This window comes from Onychomys torridus, chromosome X (assembly GCF_903995425.1).
Source record: "Onychomys torridus chromosome X, mOncTor1.1, whole genome shotgun sequence".
In the NCBI taxonomy this organism is placed as follows: Eukaryota; Metazoa; Chordata; class Mammalia; order Rodentia; family Cricetidae; genus Onychomys; species Onychomys torridus.
The window spans coordinates 65,761,321-65,777,246 of NC_050466.1; the positions used below are offsets into that span (position 1 = coordinate 65,761,321).

The window sequence follows — 15,926 nt, forward strand, 5'->3', positions numbered from 1 at the left end:
CTCTCTCTCTCTCTCTCTCTCTCTCAAGATGGGGCCTTGATATGTAGCCCAGGCTGGCTTTGACCTAGTGATGCAAGTGTTGGTATTACAGGCCTATGTCTGGACATGTCTCCATCTTGGCAGGATATATATATATTGCCTCCTTTGCACAACAGATGTCTGATCAACCCCTCTCTTCTGATCTCATCACTAAGCTTTACTTTACTGGGTATTAAATTGAACTCTGTTCCATCTGGAATATGAGAGTTCTGAGCTTCCATGGAACTAAAATGCACTCACCATCCATGTCATCCTCTGATGGGAAGTAACAGCAGTACAAAATTATTCAAGCAATATTTAAGCTCATGTGCAATGATCAGCCAGCCATAGTGTTTCCCATGGTACCTGATTCAGAAGTCCCCACTTAGGCAATATGGAATTTGACTGCTTCATATATAATATTTCTCTCTACTTTAGGGAACATGTAGCTATCAGAAGATATGAAAATTAATTTAGTCTAGATTCACATTTTGTATTTACTCAAACATTTATTTGAACTCATAAGAAGTTAATTGAGGTAATTTAAAAGGTGAAAAACTAAAAGACTTCTCAAATATTGATCAAAAGACTGCAGGAAGTAATTTAGACCTTAACGTCCAAACCACTGCAGGCACATTGCCGTACCCTCCATATGATCACATCTCTCCTCCAAACCACACTCCCCGGATGCTGAATTCATGGACTGATTTTCTCTGCAAGGTGCCAAAAATGTAGCTGAAGTGAGAAGTGCAACCAACTAGAAAGAAGAAATAGAAATGCACAAAGAGGATATTTTTGCTAGAGTCTTGGGCGTTCAGGAAGTTCATAATCATCATACAAATATATAAATTTTTTTAAAGAAGTGTGTTTATTTCAACCCATTTTTCCTCCTTTAATTCTTCATGTCAACCCTGCAAAAGAAAAAGCAAACATATCATTAGGATCTTTCCCTCCTTAATTTTATTAAGATACGACTACCAAACAGAAACTCTATATTTATAATGTGGTGTGATATTTTGATATATGCATACACCATGAAGTAATTAAATCAAGCTAATTAGCATCTATAACAACTCACACTTTTTTGTGGTTAGAACACTGACAATCTACTCTCTTAACAGTTTTCAAACATGTACTACATTATTAACGGTAGTCACCATACTGGACACACATTCCTGCCATGTAACTGACATTTTATGCCTTCTCAACATTTCACAATCTTTCAGTCCCTAGAAACCACCATTCTACTTTCTGCTTCTGAAAACTCAATATTTAGATTTCAAGTGAGGTCATACAGTATCCTTTCCCTAGCTAGCTTAGTTCACCTAATGCAGTATCCTCTAAGTTTGTTGTTTGGTTTAGTTTTCATGAGATATTTTTAGGGACAGCATATACCAATATGATTAGCACAAGTTAAATGAGGTATAAGACCCCATTTTTACTTACAAATGAATCTCTCAATTCTAAGTATGCAATGTGAACTGTGAAAAAAAAAGGTATAGTATAATCATCAACTTTGGTTCTAGTGATTTAAGTAATTGTGGACTAAATTAGGATGGTGTTCCTCTATAGAATTAAAAATGTATGCTGGATTTAAAACTAAATTAAAACAGGCAAAACCTAGCCTGGTAGAAATTTGGATTCATGACTCTAATTGAACCCTTTCTCTATCCATTTCCACAGCCATGTAACTATAATTTCCTACCATTGTGGGGAGGGTTTAAGTTCTAATGGCTAAGTTTGGATATGTGCTTTTCTTTGGCCAAGGAAATGAGACAGAAGTGTCTTTAAAAGTATTACATGCTGGGGCTGGAGAGATGGCTCAGAGGTTAAGAGCACTGACTGCTCTTCCAGAGGTCCTGATTTCAATTCCCAGCAACCACATGGTGGCTCACAGCCATCTGTAATGAGATCTGGTGCCTTCTTCTGGCCTGCAGTCATACAGGCTGTATATATAATAAATAAATAAATTTAAATAAGAGTATTACATGCTTCTGTTTGCTTAGTTGTTCCTCTGCTATTGCCATAACATGAGTATGCCCGCATAAGCCTTTTGACTCCCAAGGAATGAGAAACCTGTAGCAAAGAGCTAAAAGACCTGAAGACTCATAATTGAGTACAGCCAAGATCAGCTAAACACAAAACACATGAGCCAGAATGAAAACGTTTTTTGTTTTCATCATTGGATTTGGGAGCTATTCATCATGCAGCAATAGCTAATAACATGGTGCCGTTTCTTCCCCACCAAGTATCAAACATTATTGACACATTTGTTTTCCATTAGTCTTGAGTGGCATTCTTTGTGTGTTTTACTTATGTGAATGGGACAAATTGTTTCTAGGTAGAATAAATACTTTTTTTTTTATCACCAATGGCAAGATTTTAAAAAAATCTGCAGGCAGAGGTGGTGTGTCTGCTGGGGTGAAAACTAAAGCTTGATTCTCTCCACAACCCTTGATTTCTTCTCTACTTCAAAAGTTGGCAAGCCAAATACTATATTTCCACATATCTCTTATAGCTAGTGGGAGTCATGGAGCCCAGATATGGCCTATGATCCCTGAGAAGTGTACAGCTGACATCTTTTAGAAAGCTTTGCTTCCCAGTATGCATCTGTAGAGATCACAGAGCCCCCACACGGATCTGAACATTTGTAGCATGGCTATGATGTAGGCTGCATTGTTCTCCTTGCTGAGATAAAATGCAGAGAGCTTCCAACAGCAAAGTGACTTGCTCAAAGCTTCACATCTTCTAAATAGAAAAAATGGATTTTAACTTAGGTGTCCTGACTCTGACACTCTTTCCAGTCTACTAACAAGGATGATTTGGATGGCTCTTTGAACTAGAGGGGAAAGCAGGAAGCCATTATGGTTGTAAAATGAAATGACCTTTTGAATTTCTGTAGAATTTGATTTTTGTATTGTAGTAAGAACACAACATGAGATCTACTCTCAACAAACATGTAAATGTAAAATATGTTATTGTTGGCTTAGGTAAAATGGATAGTAGATCCTGAAAGATAATTCATCTTGTTTAACTGAAATTTCATATCCATTGATGTGTAATCCCTTATTTCTTCCTCCCTCCAGCCCCTAGCAAGAATCTTTGCTTTTATAAGTTTGACTAGATAGGTACATCATATTAAAAAATCATATAGTATATGTCTCTTTCTGTGAGTAATGTTTCACTTTGCATAATGCTGACCAGTTCATCCATGACCTACAGTGCAGAATTTCTAAGGCTGGATTGAATTCCCTTGTATATTGACAGTACATGTTATTTCTTCATTGCACTGTTGTATACTTAAGGAAATTTTTTTTCTACCAATTTTCAAAAGTCACCAAGAGTAAGTAAGATGGCACTTTGGTCTCTGTCCTGGGTTTCTAGATGAGAGGTACATGACTGACGACAGTCTCATATACTCATACTGGGCACCATGCTAATCCTGTCTATAACTGTTCTCTCATCCTCTGCCCTCTGAGTTCACTGAACTACATACGCACTGTTTCTGCAACATGGCAAGGCCATCAGAGACTTCTTGCCCTTTGCTTAAAAATTTAGACTGAAACCCTCTATGCTTCTCTGTGTGACTCCTGAATGGTGTAAATCTGCTTATGCATATCATCTTCTTCTCCTTGCATTTCCCACTATAATTCTCCTGCCATGGGCTATGCCTTTCTAAAGGGTATGCATGTGCCCTATCCATTTCTGCTTACATCTGATTGCCTATCAACTACACCTGATATAGGAATCTCAGGCCTGATGAATAGGACCAAGAAATGATAACTGTGTTGGAGTTACAGATAGCCTCACATTCTTCAATGTGAGGCAGCAGGAATGAGCAAGGGGTCATAAATTCAATAAAGCAGGACTGATGATTTGATGTGCTATGTCCCCGCTGTGCTGTCAATTCTTCTCTAGGCCCCAGACAGAGTCCCATCATGACTAGAGTGTGTTGTATTCAATTTATTGCAGTGAGCACTGTGTTGGGTGACATATGGCCAGCCTTTCTGGCTAAGTGAGAGGTCCATGACAAGCTGACCTTGAAGCTAAGACATTCCTTGGACTTCTCTGAACAGCATAAAAGGGGTGATGATCCATAGCAAATTGTCACTGAGGCATATTCTGTGAAGTGTGATTTCTCTCTGAGAAATGTCCAGACAGTGAAGCACTGTCTGCAACCCAGAAATGGTACCATTTATATGACAGGCTCCGTGAGGACTCTGATCACTAGACATCTTCCCAGCTAGATAAAATCATGGCTTTACTGAGAAATATTATTTAGGTGGCACTAGCCTTAAAGGAAGTAGGCTCCTTCCCATCAGCCACTGTGCCTAAGAGTCAAAGCAGTCTGCAAAACCCTGGTTAAAGAGACAGACGCTGGCTGGGTCTTGCCACAAGCCTATACTTCACATGGGAAAAGACAAAGAGTTGATGGTGACAGCACCAGTTTTGATTATCTATTGTGTGCTAGGCATACCTCTATCTACATATTGAGCCTGGTTGTTTCTGTAGGAGCCAGTCAGAAAGTAATAGTTAGGACAGCAGAAATATCCCTATTGTCTTATAGATCATGTTGTAGCTCACCCCAGCTCCCTTTCCCATAGAAATTAAGATGGCCCAGTGAGCCCAGGCACAGAACCCATGGATAAGGTCAAACATAATCTTCCCTGGACTACAAAGTCCCAGAGGAATAGAGTCTGTATCTCTGATCTCATGGGACTCACTGTGTACTGAGAATACATGGCTGATACCAGAATACAAAAAGTTGGGAATCCAGAGACCAGCACTCTCTTCTCTGAGTCAGGGCTCTAATTTAGAAATAGAATCAATGGGAAGATATCCAGAGCTAAAATTGCCCATGCTGTAAAGCACACTTGTTTGTCAGGGTGTTGGAATGCAAGTATGTTGGGCAATCACCAGGGCCACGATGCTTCACCACCTAGAAAACAGATGTCAGTGACTCCTCTGTGTCCTAGCCTCATGAAGGAAGGTGAAATATCCTGCTGAAAAGTCACTTGACAATTACCCAACACTTCTTTTCTCCCTGAAATTTAAAAGCCAGAAGCCCCTCCTTCAATTTCCCTTTGGCCAAGGCACATTTTGGTTGCTGTAAGAAATATACTAAATACCTCCCTTGTGTCACTCTAAGTCTAGGATGAGGATCATATGATGTTTATGCCTCACCATGACCCATTTATAGCTGGCTTACTCATAGTCACTGTGACCCCACATACATCACATGGGAAATGGAGTCCACTCAACACTTGTCTGCATTTGTTCCTTTGACCACACACTCTGCGGGTGGTGCAGCAATTACTCCCTCCTATGTGGTGCCAAATCATACACCCATAAACACAATGACACTCAGGAGTAGTGACACTCAGATACAGGCAGTGCCTTGTACTCCAGTTTCATTTGCAATGGCCAACCATATACTCCGAGCACACTGGTTCAAGCCTTGAAGTTCATTAGGGGTTAGCAGATTACGGCAAGGTCCTGGCATTTGTGGAGCCTTCTAGAGTTTGCAAGGCACATCCACACACATTGTCCTATGGAGTCATTATGATCACACCATGAGGTTGGTAGTGCAAGCTACAACAGCGTATAAGAAGCATGACAGAGCCACAAAAAGAGAAGAAGGCATGTGCCACTATAACTCTATTTAGGCAACCCTGAGCCTAGGAATCTTTTTTTTTTTTTAATCTGAAACAAAGACTCATAAAGTCAGTAAAACAAAATTCTAAGCCAATTATTAGAAGTATTTTACTAAAGTATGTGACAAAAAACTTCTCTAGTATAGCAAAACTCAGTAACCACTAGTGGTGGACAAAGTGGTAAGTTGAGGGGACTGCTGTCTCAACAAAGATTTTTCCAAATGATGAAGACAGACTTGTATCATGTACATGTATCTTAAAATCCTAGGTGTAGAGACAAGGGTGTTTATATCAAAAAATACCCAGATTGTTCCTACAGCTGCCAAGCTGGTTCTAGAAAAATCCAAATGGTTAGACAGTGCATGGCTGAAAACGATATTGTCATAGAGATCACCTTAAAGCTGGTTGACTGTACAATAACAATGATCATGTTGAATTGTCCAAAGTCTCAGCATTCAAATAAAAGGTATGGCTTTAAGGCAGTGGAGCTGGGGTATATCTCATTTTTGAAATTAGGAAAGTTGAATCAAGAATGGTTGAGCTGTACCTAGTTAACAGCTGAGAGCTCTTTCCCCCATGCTAAATTATTTTTCAACCCTTTCATAAAATGGGAATAAGTAATCTGTACAGATTGTACAGATTTCTGTACATTCATAAGTTCAGCAGTGGAATAACAGACACAAAGAATTGCATATTTATGTGTGGATCACAGATACAAAGAAAAATATCTGTAGTGTATCAAAATTTGACTAACAGGACTGGAGAAATGGTGTAGTGGTTAATAAGAGTGCTTGCTGCCCTTCCAGAGGACCTAGGTTCAGTTCTGAGGACCTGAGTTGGGTTCCCAGCACTCATATCAGGAAGCCCTCAACTGCCTATTAACTGCAGTTCCAGGGGAATCCAATGTACTCTTCTGGCCTCTGCATGCACACACACACACACACACACACACACACACACACACACACACACATACACACACACACACACACACACACACACACACTTGCATGCACGTAAATAGAAATTTTAAATATTTTAATTTTTTACTGAAATATTCTTGTACTTGTTCTAATGAATACCTATATTTAATGAATAAGTTTCTTTCCTCCTCATAGTTTAGCTGTGTGTTTAAAACTGTACAAATAAACAAATACCAGGGAAACAGTGTGATGGGGTCTTCCAGGTATTTGTTCTCATGACACTTTTTTTTTCTTGAGGCTAAAGATTGAACCCAGGGCCACACAGGATAAGCACATCATCTACCATTAATTCACACCCCATCCCACTTGATGAGGCTTTTCTTAATTTACACATAATCCCCAAATTACAATGTCTTGGTTTAAATATACAATGGTATGAAAATGATTATTTGCTTTTAGGCCTTTGAAAAAATTAAGAAATCAATCCAATAATAGTTATATTAGGCAAACTAATAGAGGAAATATAAAAGATCAAGTGATATGATGAATGAAAAATAAAAAAATACATATGGCATTGTGAGTTCATTTTCTTTAACCATAGATTAAGATGTTAGTGTTTTGATTCCCAACTTGCAGGGGATCTTTATATAACTATGTATTTCATTTAAAAAAAAACAAACTTTATTCTTTTCAGACATGTCCTCATGGATCCCAGACAAGCTTAAACTCATCACATAGTCAAGAATGGCCTTGAATTTCTGGTGCTTCCACCCAAACTCCCCAGTAAATTACAGGCATGTGCCTCCATGCCTGGTTTTTATAGTGGTGGCAACTGATCCAAGGGCTTTACCTGAGAGCACCTGAGCTCCAGCCCCCCAGCCCCTTCTCTTGACAGGATTGCCTGTGGAATGTTTTTAGAAGTGCAAGCAATCAAGGATGAGAAGGATGATTTGAATGCCCATCTAAGAAGCTCATGTCAATGCTTTTTATCCTCCACCTACCATTAATCACTCAACTTCTATTTTAAAAGCTAACTATGACCTAATCCTAACCTTTGAAGACGTCACAATTTTTTTTTTAGACAGGGTCTCTCCATTGTGTAACACTGGCTGTTCTGGAATTGGCCATATAGACCAGGCTGGCCTCGAACTCACAATGCCTTGAATTTATAGAGATCCACCTGCCTCTACCTCCTGACTGCTGGGATTAAAGCATGTGCCACTATGTCCAACTGCACCAAAATGTTTTAACTACATAATCTAAAGAGTTAAAAGGTCAGAAAAAGATGTTCATGGAAAGGAAAAGTATCATATCTTAAAGGGCTCATTTATAGGCTGTTGTAAATCACTCCTAAGTTGTGGTCATTTTTTTAAAACTCAAAACAGGATATCAAAGTTGGCTGTACAGTAGAATCACCTGGAAGTTTGTTTGTAATCCCAGAGCCCATGCTCCTGAGCCATTACATCAGAGTCTCTAGGGGTGCAATCAGTAGTTTTTACAGTTTCCTGGGTACTCTAGTTTGAAGCCAAGGTTGACAAACACAGGTCTAGAAGGGCTACTCACACTTTGATGTCCAGATGCCCTAGGGATCTTGTTAAACTGCAGATTCTGACTTTGTGAAGTCTGGGGATGAAGCTTGAGCTTGTGTGTGCCCCCTCCCCACCTTCCTAAGGAATGCTTTTGTTCCATGGGCCATATTTAGAAAACAAAGGGTCTAGAGAAGTGATTCTAACCAGGGCTTGGCACCACTGACAGGTGACAATGTGTGAACACATTTAATTATTACAACCAGGAAGAAGGGGTGTCAGTGGCATAAGCAAGCATCCTTGAGCAATCCTCACAATGGAGTTTTCTGTAGCAGGAATCTTAAAGAGTCTTGTTAATAAAATCAAACCTAAGGCCAGGTATTGGGGTGAATGCTGGAAGATCAGAGAGACAGAACAAGCCACAGCTACCTCACCTTGCCAGTTCATAAGCTGATTCTGCTTCCTCAGGCTGGAAGCCTCTGAGTCCTCATCCGAATGGGTCTCAGCTGAATTGCGTTGCTCAAAGCCTCAAAGCTTAACCAGCCAAATGCTTAACCAGCCAAATGCTTCTAGTTTCTGGTCTTCACGCCTTATATATCTTTCTGTTTTGCCATCTGTCCCTGGATTAAAGGCTCACTTCTTAGGATTAAAGGTGTGTGTCACCTTGCCTGGCTGTTTCCAATATGGCCTTGAACTCACAGAGATCCAGAGGGATTTCTGTCTCTGAAATGCTAGGATTAAAGGAGTGAGTGCCACCATTTTCTAGCCTCTGTATCTAGTGGCTGTCTGTTCTCTGACCCCAGATAAATTTATTATGGTGCACAATATTTTGGGGAACACAATACCACCACAGTTCTCTGGCCCCAAAGCTAACAGTACAGAGGAGGAGAAACCCATATCTAGAGAGAGCCATTTTGGTGAAAGAAAATGCTTTCAAACTTGAGCCAGAACAGAGCTTTTGGTCTCTGGTGTAATAAAAGCATTCTTCTGGGAAACACTGCCAATAAAACCTGAGAGATTTTCTGATAAACTTAATGAGATTAAGAGTCCCTTCTGGGAAATTAGATTTACCTGCTCTGCTAAATTTGCCTTGTAACAGAGTTTAATGATCACTTGTACCTGGGCTCACAATGTTTGCTAGCCCCATTTTTTTTTTCTTATTCCAAGATTTGAGCAGCACTTCTGAAGCCTCTTTAAGAAACTCTGAAATGAAGCTTTGATTAATGCCTGTAATCAATGCATCAGAGAAACTGCTCAACACCCTTAGCCCAACCTGCCTCCCAACTGGGTACCAAGTGAGCTCTTGACTATAGATTTGGTCATGTTTTCTGTATGACTATTGTGGACACCATACCAAGCCTTCACATCCCAACTCTCCTGCTTTCTACCTGTACACCTTGGACAAGTTGCCTAACCATTGAGCCCCAATTTTTTATTGATAGAAAAATAATAGTGTCAAGCTCTGTGAGGATAACACATTAAAGCATTTAGCAGACTGCCTCCCACATAATGTGAACTGTGCTATTATTCTCAAAGACCCACACAAAGCTTATAAATCAACACATCCTTCCTCTGACTTCCAAGCAAGGCTTTCAGTCTGTGTCATGTTATCTTCAAGCTTTTAGTGGTGTAGATGGTTGGGAGAGATCTAAATGTACTGAGAGGAGAATTGAAGGGAGTTAACGAGGGCTTGGCAGCCATAAAGATGGCTTAGCTGTCATGTAAACCTACTGTCCAGAGTTCAATCCCAGAAGCCACATGGTGGAAGGAGAGAATAGACTCTGGAAAGTTGTTCTTTGACCTCCACATAGATGCCATGGAATGTGCATACTCATATACCTGTGTGTGCATGCACACACTACCACCACCACCACAACAACAGGAGTAACAAATGAAATAAAATTATATTTTAAAAAAGAAACAAGTGAGCTAAAACTAAGTTGCAGAAAAAAAGAAGGGCTTGGGGACTCAGTAGAAAACTAGATTTCTCAGAAAAAAAAAAAGCATTTCAATTCTACATCTCCAGATTCCATGGAAGGCTGAAGAGAATTCTTACAGGTCGTGAAAACATTACTTAGAGCAGTAAACACAAGGCAGCTCCTAACTGACTGGACTCTGGAGCATGCAGTTAGAACTAACTAATATTGGGCACTTTGCCTGTCTCTTCATAGCACTTTGTGGGATGGGAGGAATCTGACTTTAAATAAAGTAGAAATGGACAGCTTCTTGGATGTCATGGCTTAATTTTGAACAGGGGACAGGCCTTGTGAAGGAGACAGATCCATTCCTAACGATTTAACCATTAATAAAACCCTGCTATAAATGGAACACGAGCGAAAAGCTAGCTTGTCAGAGGGCAAAGGAGCCAGCTCCATTAAACAAAATAGGTCAGGCAGCAAGAAAGGTGTCATATCTCCTGACTAGATAAGTTGATCAAGGATGACAGGCCTTGTCATTTTTTAACTGACTGAAAAAAGATAGAGAATATACAAGAGGTTGCTTTCTTGTTTCCTTTCTTAGAGGATATCTATATCAAATAGAATTTTGGAGAGAACTGATAATATTCACCACAGTTTTGAGAGTTGTCCTTAAAAACTGGTGTATATATGGATATGAATGTGTTTGTGTATGTTCAGAAATAAGTTTTCTAGAAAAAAATGTTGTGCTTCTTGTAGAGAGTTCCTAGGGCTGGAGTATCATTTTTATTTTACTATTTTTGCTTATTCTAATTTTTGCCCTCAGAAATCAAAAGAGAGGGTAAGAAAATAACTGCAAAGAAAACAAGTAAAATAAGGTGAAGAAAAGTTAAAATCTACCTCTCACATGTAAAATATTTAGTTTCCCTCTCTCTCTCTCTCTCTCTCTCTCTCTCTCTCTCTCTCTCTCTCTCTCTCTCAAATCCTGCTTCCTAAAGACTCAAATAAGTGAAGAAATCATATCCCTACTGTTCAGAGTCTGCGCTTTGTTTAGATGTGGTTTATAGTGGTGTCAGGGAAAGCAGCTTTGTGCTTAAAAAATCTTTCCCATCTTCATAAAGACAAACAGAATTCAGTGTTTCAAATACGTATATGAAATAGTAAAGCAGACATATTGGCACATGCCTGTAATCCTGGGACTTCAGAGGCAGAAGGAGGGGCAAAAGGATCAGCACAGTTTGAGACTGACCTGGTCTGCTTAGCTAGTTTCAACACAAAACTCAGGACAAATGGAGAAAGGGGGAGGAAGAAGAGGAGGAGGAAGAAGAAAAAGGGGGAGGAGAGGGAGGAGGCAAAAAGAGGAAAGGGGGAGAGAGGAGGAAAAAAGAAGAGGAGGGAGAGAAGAGTGGGGAGAAAGGGGGAGATGGATGGAAAAGATGAGGAAAAGGGACAAGGGGAGGAGGAGGACAAGTAGTCCTTGAGAAAGTTGGCAGTGAGTAAGCATTACAGAGATGAAAGCACAGTGAATGTTACTGTGTATGTATAAGATACAGCAAATAGCTACATGGCTTTCAGCAACTTCTCTGAAACTCAGTTTTGTCATCTCTAAAAATAAACACCCCAAAATAGCCCCCAATGGTCCTTGATCCTGGAATTCAGACCCCTATGTAGTTCCCTTCAACACAAAACAGGACTGACTGGTGACCATCAATAGTGCATCACAAAAGTGACAGAGTGTGACTTGCAGCACTAGGTCACAAAAGAATTCACTTGCTGGGATCACATGCTTTGTGGCAAGCCAGCTGCCATGGCAGGAAAGAAGCCCAATGGGTGAGGTCCCCAGGGAAGGCACCAAAACCTACTGATAAACAATCAGCAGCAGCTAGCCAGCAATGTGAGTGAGCCACCCTGGGACTGGACCATCTGGTTTTGTCAACACTTTATTCCAGCTGATATCCTGACTAGCATTTGGGGAGGAGTCTAGGCTGCAATCACTTATCTCAGCTCCTTCTGAATGAGGTAATAGGTATTGTTCTTATAACTTATTAAGTTTGTGCTTCCTTGTTGCACAGCAATAGCTAGTAAGTCCAGTTGTTATAGTTTCTGTCAGTTGAATGGCTATTATTGATAAGAATCATGAAAAGCTGATGCTACTTATGAAAGTCAGAAGCATAATCTTAGTTGCAGGATAGAATCATATGGCTTTGGACACTTCTTGAAGGGATAGAAGGAAGAGACAGTCAAATTATACAGAACCAGCATTCTGAGAACTGAAAAGTTTAGCCTTGTCTGACTAGCTGACCTTGACCCAAAACTTACAGGACAATAGTTCAGCACCTGGCTATTAGTTCTTAGCACATCATGCTGAAAACACAATCCATTTTGTTTGCACGCCCAGACTGGGCTTGTTAAAAAGAAACTCCATAGCTGGGCAGTGGTGGTGCACGCCTTTAATCCAGCACTCAGGAGGCAGAGGCAGGCTGATCTCTGTGAGTTCGAAGCTAGCCTGGTCTACAAAGTGAATTCCAGGACAGTCAGAGCTGTACCACAGAGAAACCCTGTCTTGAAAAACAAAAATAAAAAAAGAAAGAAAAAAAAACTCCAATGAGATGGTTACTTACTTTGTTGTTAGAGGGAAATAAGCTTAGATAAGACTTAAAAGTTGCCAAGTTTGTGGTTAAACCCAAGTGATTCTCCAGGATAAGGGACATGATCTGGAAAGCAGAGAGTATAGAGAAGACCTCAGCATAGGTCTGGGTCTTGGGTTTTAGTTGGAATAAATGGCACTGCTGGTCCTCTGACCTATGAGGCTGTGGCTTTCCAGGCACAGCTGGATGGACATGTGACACAATGTCGATGAAACACAGCATGGCCTTGGGAACTGGGATGACTTCAGCTCCCACTTAAGCACAATCTGGCTATTGTTTGGACTCCTATGTCAATCTGGATGGCTTAATATCTTTCTCCATGTCTTATCCCAAGAATAAGCCATGGCTCACCAATGAGTCACTGTATACAGAAGTATACATCTATACTAGGAAAGCGTGGTTGTTTTGCACATTTGGAGACTTTCATCCCAACAGCCTTGATATTTAGCCAAAGAAGCACTTTCCAAATCCAGAATGATTTCAGTCTATTTGTCAAGAGAGAATGTGATGAACATCTTCTAACTCAGTTTTTCTCAGACAAGCATCAAAATCACCTTTGGATCACCAAGTCTACTTTTCCTCCAAGAGGTGGTTGGTAACCAGGCACGGCCCTGCAGCCCTAATGTGCAATCAGTACCACAGATCAATGCTCCAACTAGATCTAGCATTTTGCTCTGATGCAAAGATAATTAGAATAAATATAAGTGATTCTTGCTCAGAGACCAAGCCTGAACAACCCAATTGTTCAGAAATCAACTTCAGTTCTTACATCATAATATTTTTAAATAAGCTATAAAGCTGGCTATCACTCATCCAAGTAGCTGGGATCCTTTGGTTCTGTCTGCTCTTGGACATGAAAGGTGTTCAAATTTAGAACCTCCTTTCTGTTTTACTTCTACTAGTTGGACATCTGTAAAAGTATTTGAATGAAGATTATCACATCCAGCCGCCAGGCTTACAATGGGAATATTTACATACATTTCTTCACTTAGTCTCATGGGTACTTAGAACAGTGCCTGTTCATTGGAAATACTATAACAAGAATTTGTGATCACTGCTTTACTGAACTTCAGCAAAGAAGTCTGGCTAAGTCTCTTAATACATATTTGAGTCTTGGCTATAAAACTAGGGTGAGTGGAGGGATAGGCATGCTATATGTCAATGGCTCTCAAAGTGTATTCCCCAAACCACCAGCAGTAACAGTGGCCACCATGGAAACTTGTCACAAAAGCACATTCTGGGACCCATTCCAGACCTACTGAATCAGGGGTTTAGCCCAGATGATTTTAACATTAAATTTTGAGGGACTGTTTGAGGGAGGGAAGGAAACTTATGAGGAGAGGGAAGGGAGAAAGGAGAAAATGTGATGTAAGTACAATATAGCATATGTATGAAAATGTCATAATGTAACCCATGTTTTTGAATGCTGGCTAAAAAAATAGTTTTTAATTGAAAACCATTGTTCTCATCTAAGAGTTTTCTTCATACTCCAAGACCACTGCCAAGAATGCTGTCCTTGGTGCTGCCATGGTCCCCATTCTCCTCAAGATCTCAGTTTAAAATAGGAAAAGGCTTGCTTCTTGAATTGGCAGGCCATCCATGCAAAGTCAGCCAAGAAGAATAACTACACTATTGGATTCTAGAATCTAACCCTGCAATGATCTCGGCAGGTTGGAAATGTCGGCCAAAATTCACAGAGCTGTTTGGATTTTAATCGAGACAGCTTTCTATTTCACCTAACTCAAGTTTCTTGGGATTTTACCTCCTACGTGTGCAGTAGAGCTGTCAGTAGTGAGGCTGGGCTACAGGTTCTGTGGTCCTAGTTCATACTGTGATAAAGGCTGCAGATTGTAGCAGATTATGCAAAGTTGACCTGTGGTGAAAGAGGCAGAGCCCTGGCAACTACCTCTAGATAGTTCAGAATTTGATTGCCTAGTGAGAAAGAGGAAACCCAGGAGAGGAAACTGAGTGTGGACTCATCTATGAAGGGATGACAGGAGCATGATGTGTTAAGGGCTTCCAGAAGCATTGTGATATAGTTACATTTGCCATCCCCATTGGTCTAGAGCAGGGGTTCTCAACCTGTAGGTCATGACCCCTTTGGGGTTCAAATGGCCCTTTCACAAGGCTCACCTAAGACCATCAGAAAACACAGATATTTACATTACAATTCATAACAGTAGCAAAATTACAGTTATGAAGTAGCAATGGAAATAATTTTATGGCTGGGGATCAACACCACATGAGGAACTGTATGAAAGGATCAAAGTATTAGGAAGGTTGAGATCCACTGGTCTAGAGCATTATCAGCAATTTGGACTCATTTGGGCCATGAGCTCCTCTTCCTGCCCACCAGGGGATCTGAAACCAGCTGGGTTGGTGGAGTGGCGGGTTCCTGGCAGTGGAAGCAGGCCTATAATTGGCTCATTATTGGATTGGATTTGGCACAAAATGACTTCCAGGCTCACTGCTTCCTGACAGGTAATAAGAAGCAAGCTTTGTATATGATGCTGCAGGGTATCTAAGATACCTTTCTTGTCTTCTGCTGATGATGGAAAGCTTTACAGAAGAATTCACTTATAGAATGGTGATTTAGGGCATTTTAAATTAAAGCTTCCCCCCAGAGCTATTGCTTTCTACGTAGTACTTCTGATACTAACACACTCAGCCTAATTTCCATAATCCTGAATGTTTTGTGTCAGTGTGTGTGTGTGTGTGTGTGTGTGTGTGTATGAGAGAGAGAGAGAGAGAGAGAGAGAGAGAGAGAGAGAGAGAGAGAGAGAGATGCTTTGGTAATTGCATATGAATAAATACTGTACTGAACTACGTTGGTTTTTTTACATTTATTTGTATGTATGTGTGCAAACACACCACAGTTCACATGTGGCAAGTAGATGGCAACTCTAGGGAATTTGTTCTCTCCATGTAGGTCCTGGGGACTGAACTCAAGTTTTATCAGGCTTGGTGGCAAGTGTCTTTATCTACTTTATCACTGGCACAATTACTGTTATTTTTAATTTAAACATCATGGTATGTAGCCCAGTGGTGGTGCACTAGCATGTGCAAAGTCCTGGATTTGATCACCAGCACTAGACACAGGAAGCAAATTAACACCAAATATGGGTAGAAATTGATACGGTACATTTCTTTTGCAATACATCTGTCATGACACAACATTACTAGTTAGAAAGGATTATTACCCCTATTGCATGTGGACTTAAATAGAAGTACTTCATAACCA

The 15,926-nt window shown here is 40.3% G+C and overlaps 1 protein-coding gene across 1 annotated transcript in view; it reads right to left on the minus strand.

Moving 5' to 3' along the window:
- Positions 1-576: 576 nt before the first annotated feature.
- Smpx (small muscle protein X-linked) overlaps positions 577-15,926 on the minus strand; it is a 59,700-nt gene continuing 44,350 nt past the window's right edge. The window contains exon 6 of the mRNA XM_036175695.1: positions 577-929. The gene's annotated coding sequence lies outside the window, so the exon portion shown is untranslated. The remainder of the gene's footprint in view (positions 930-15,926) is intronic.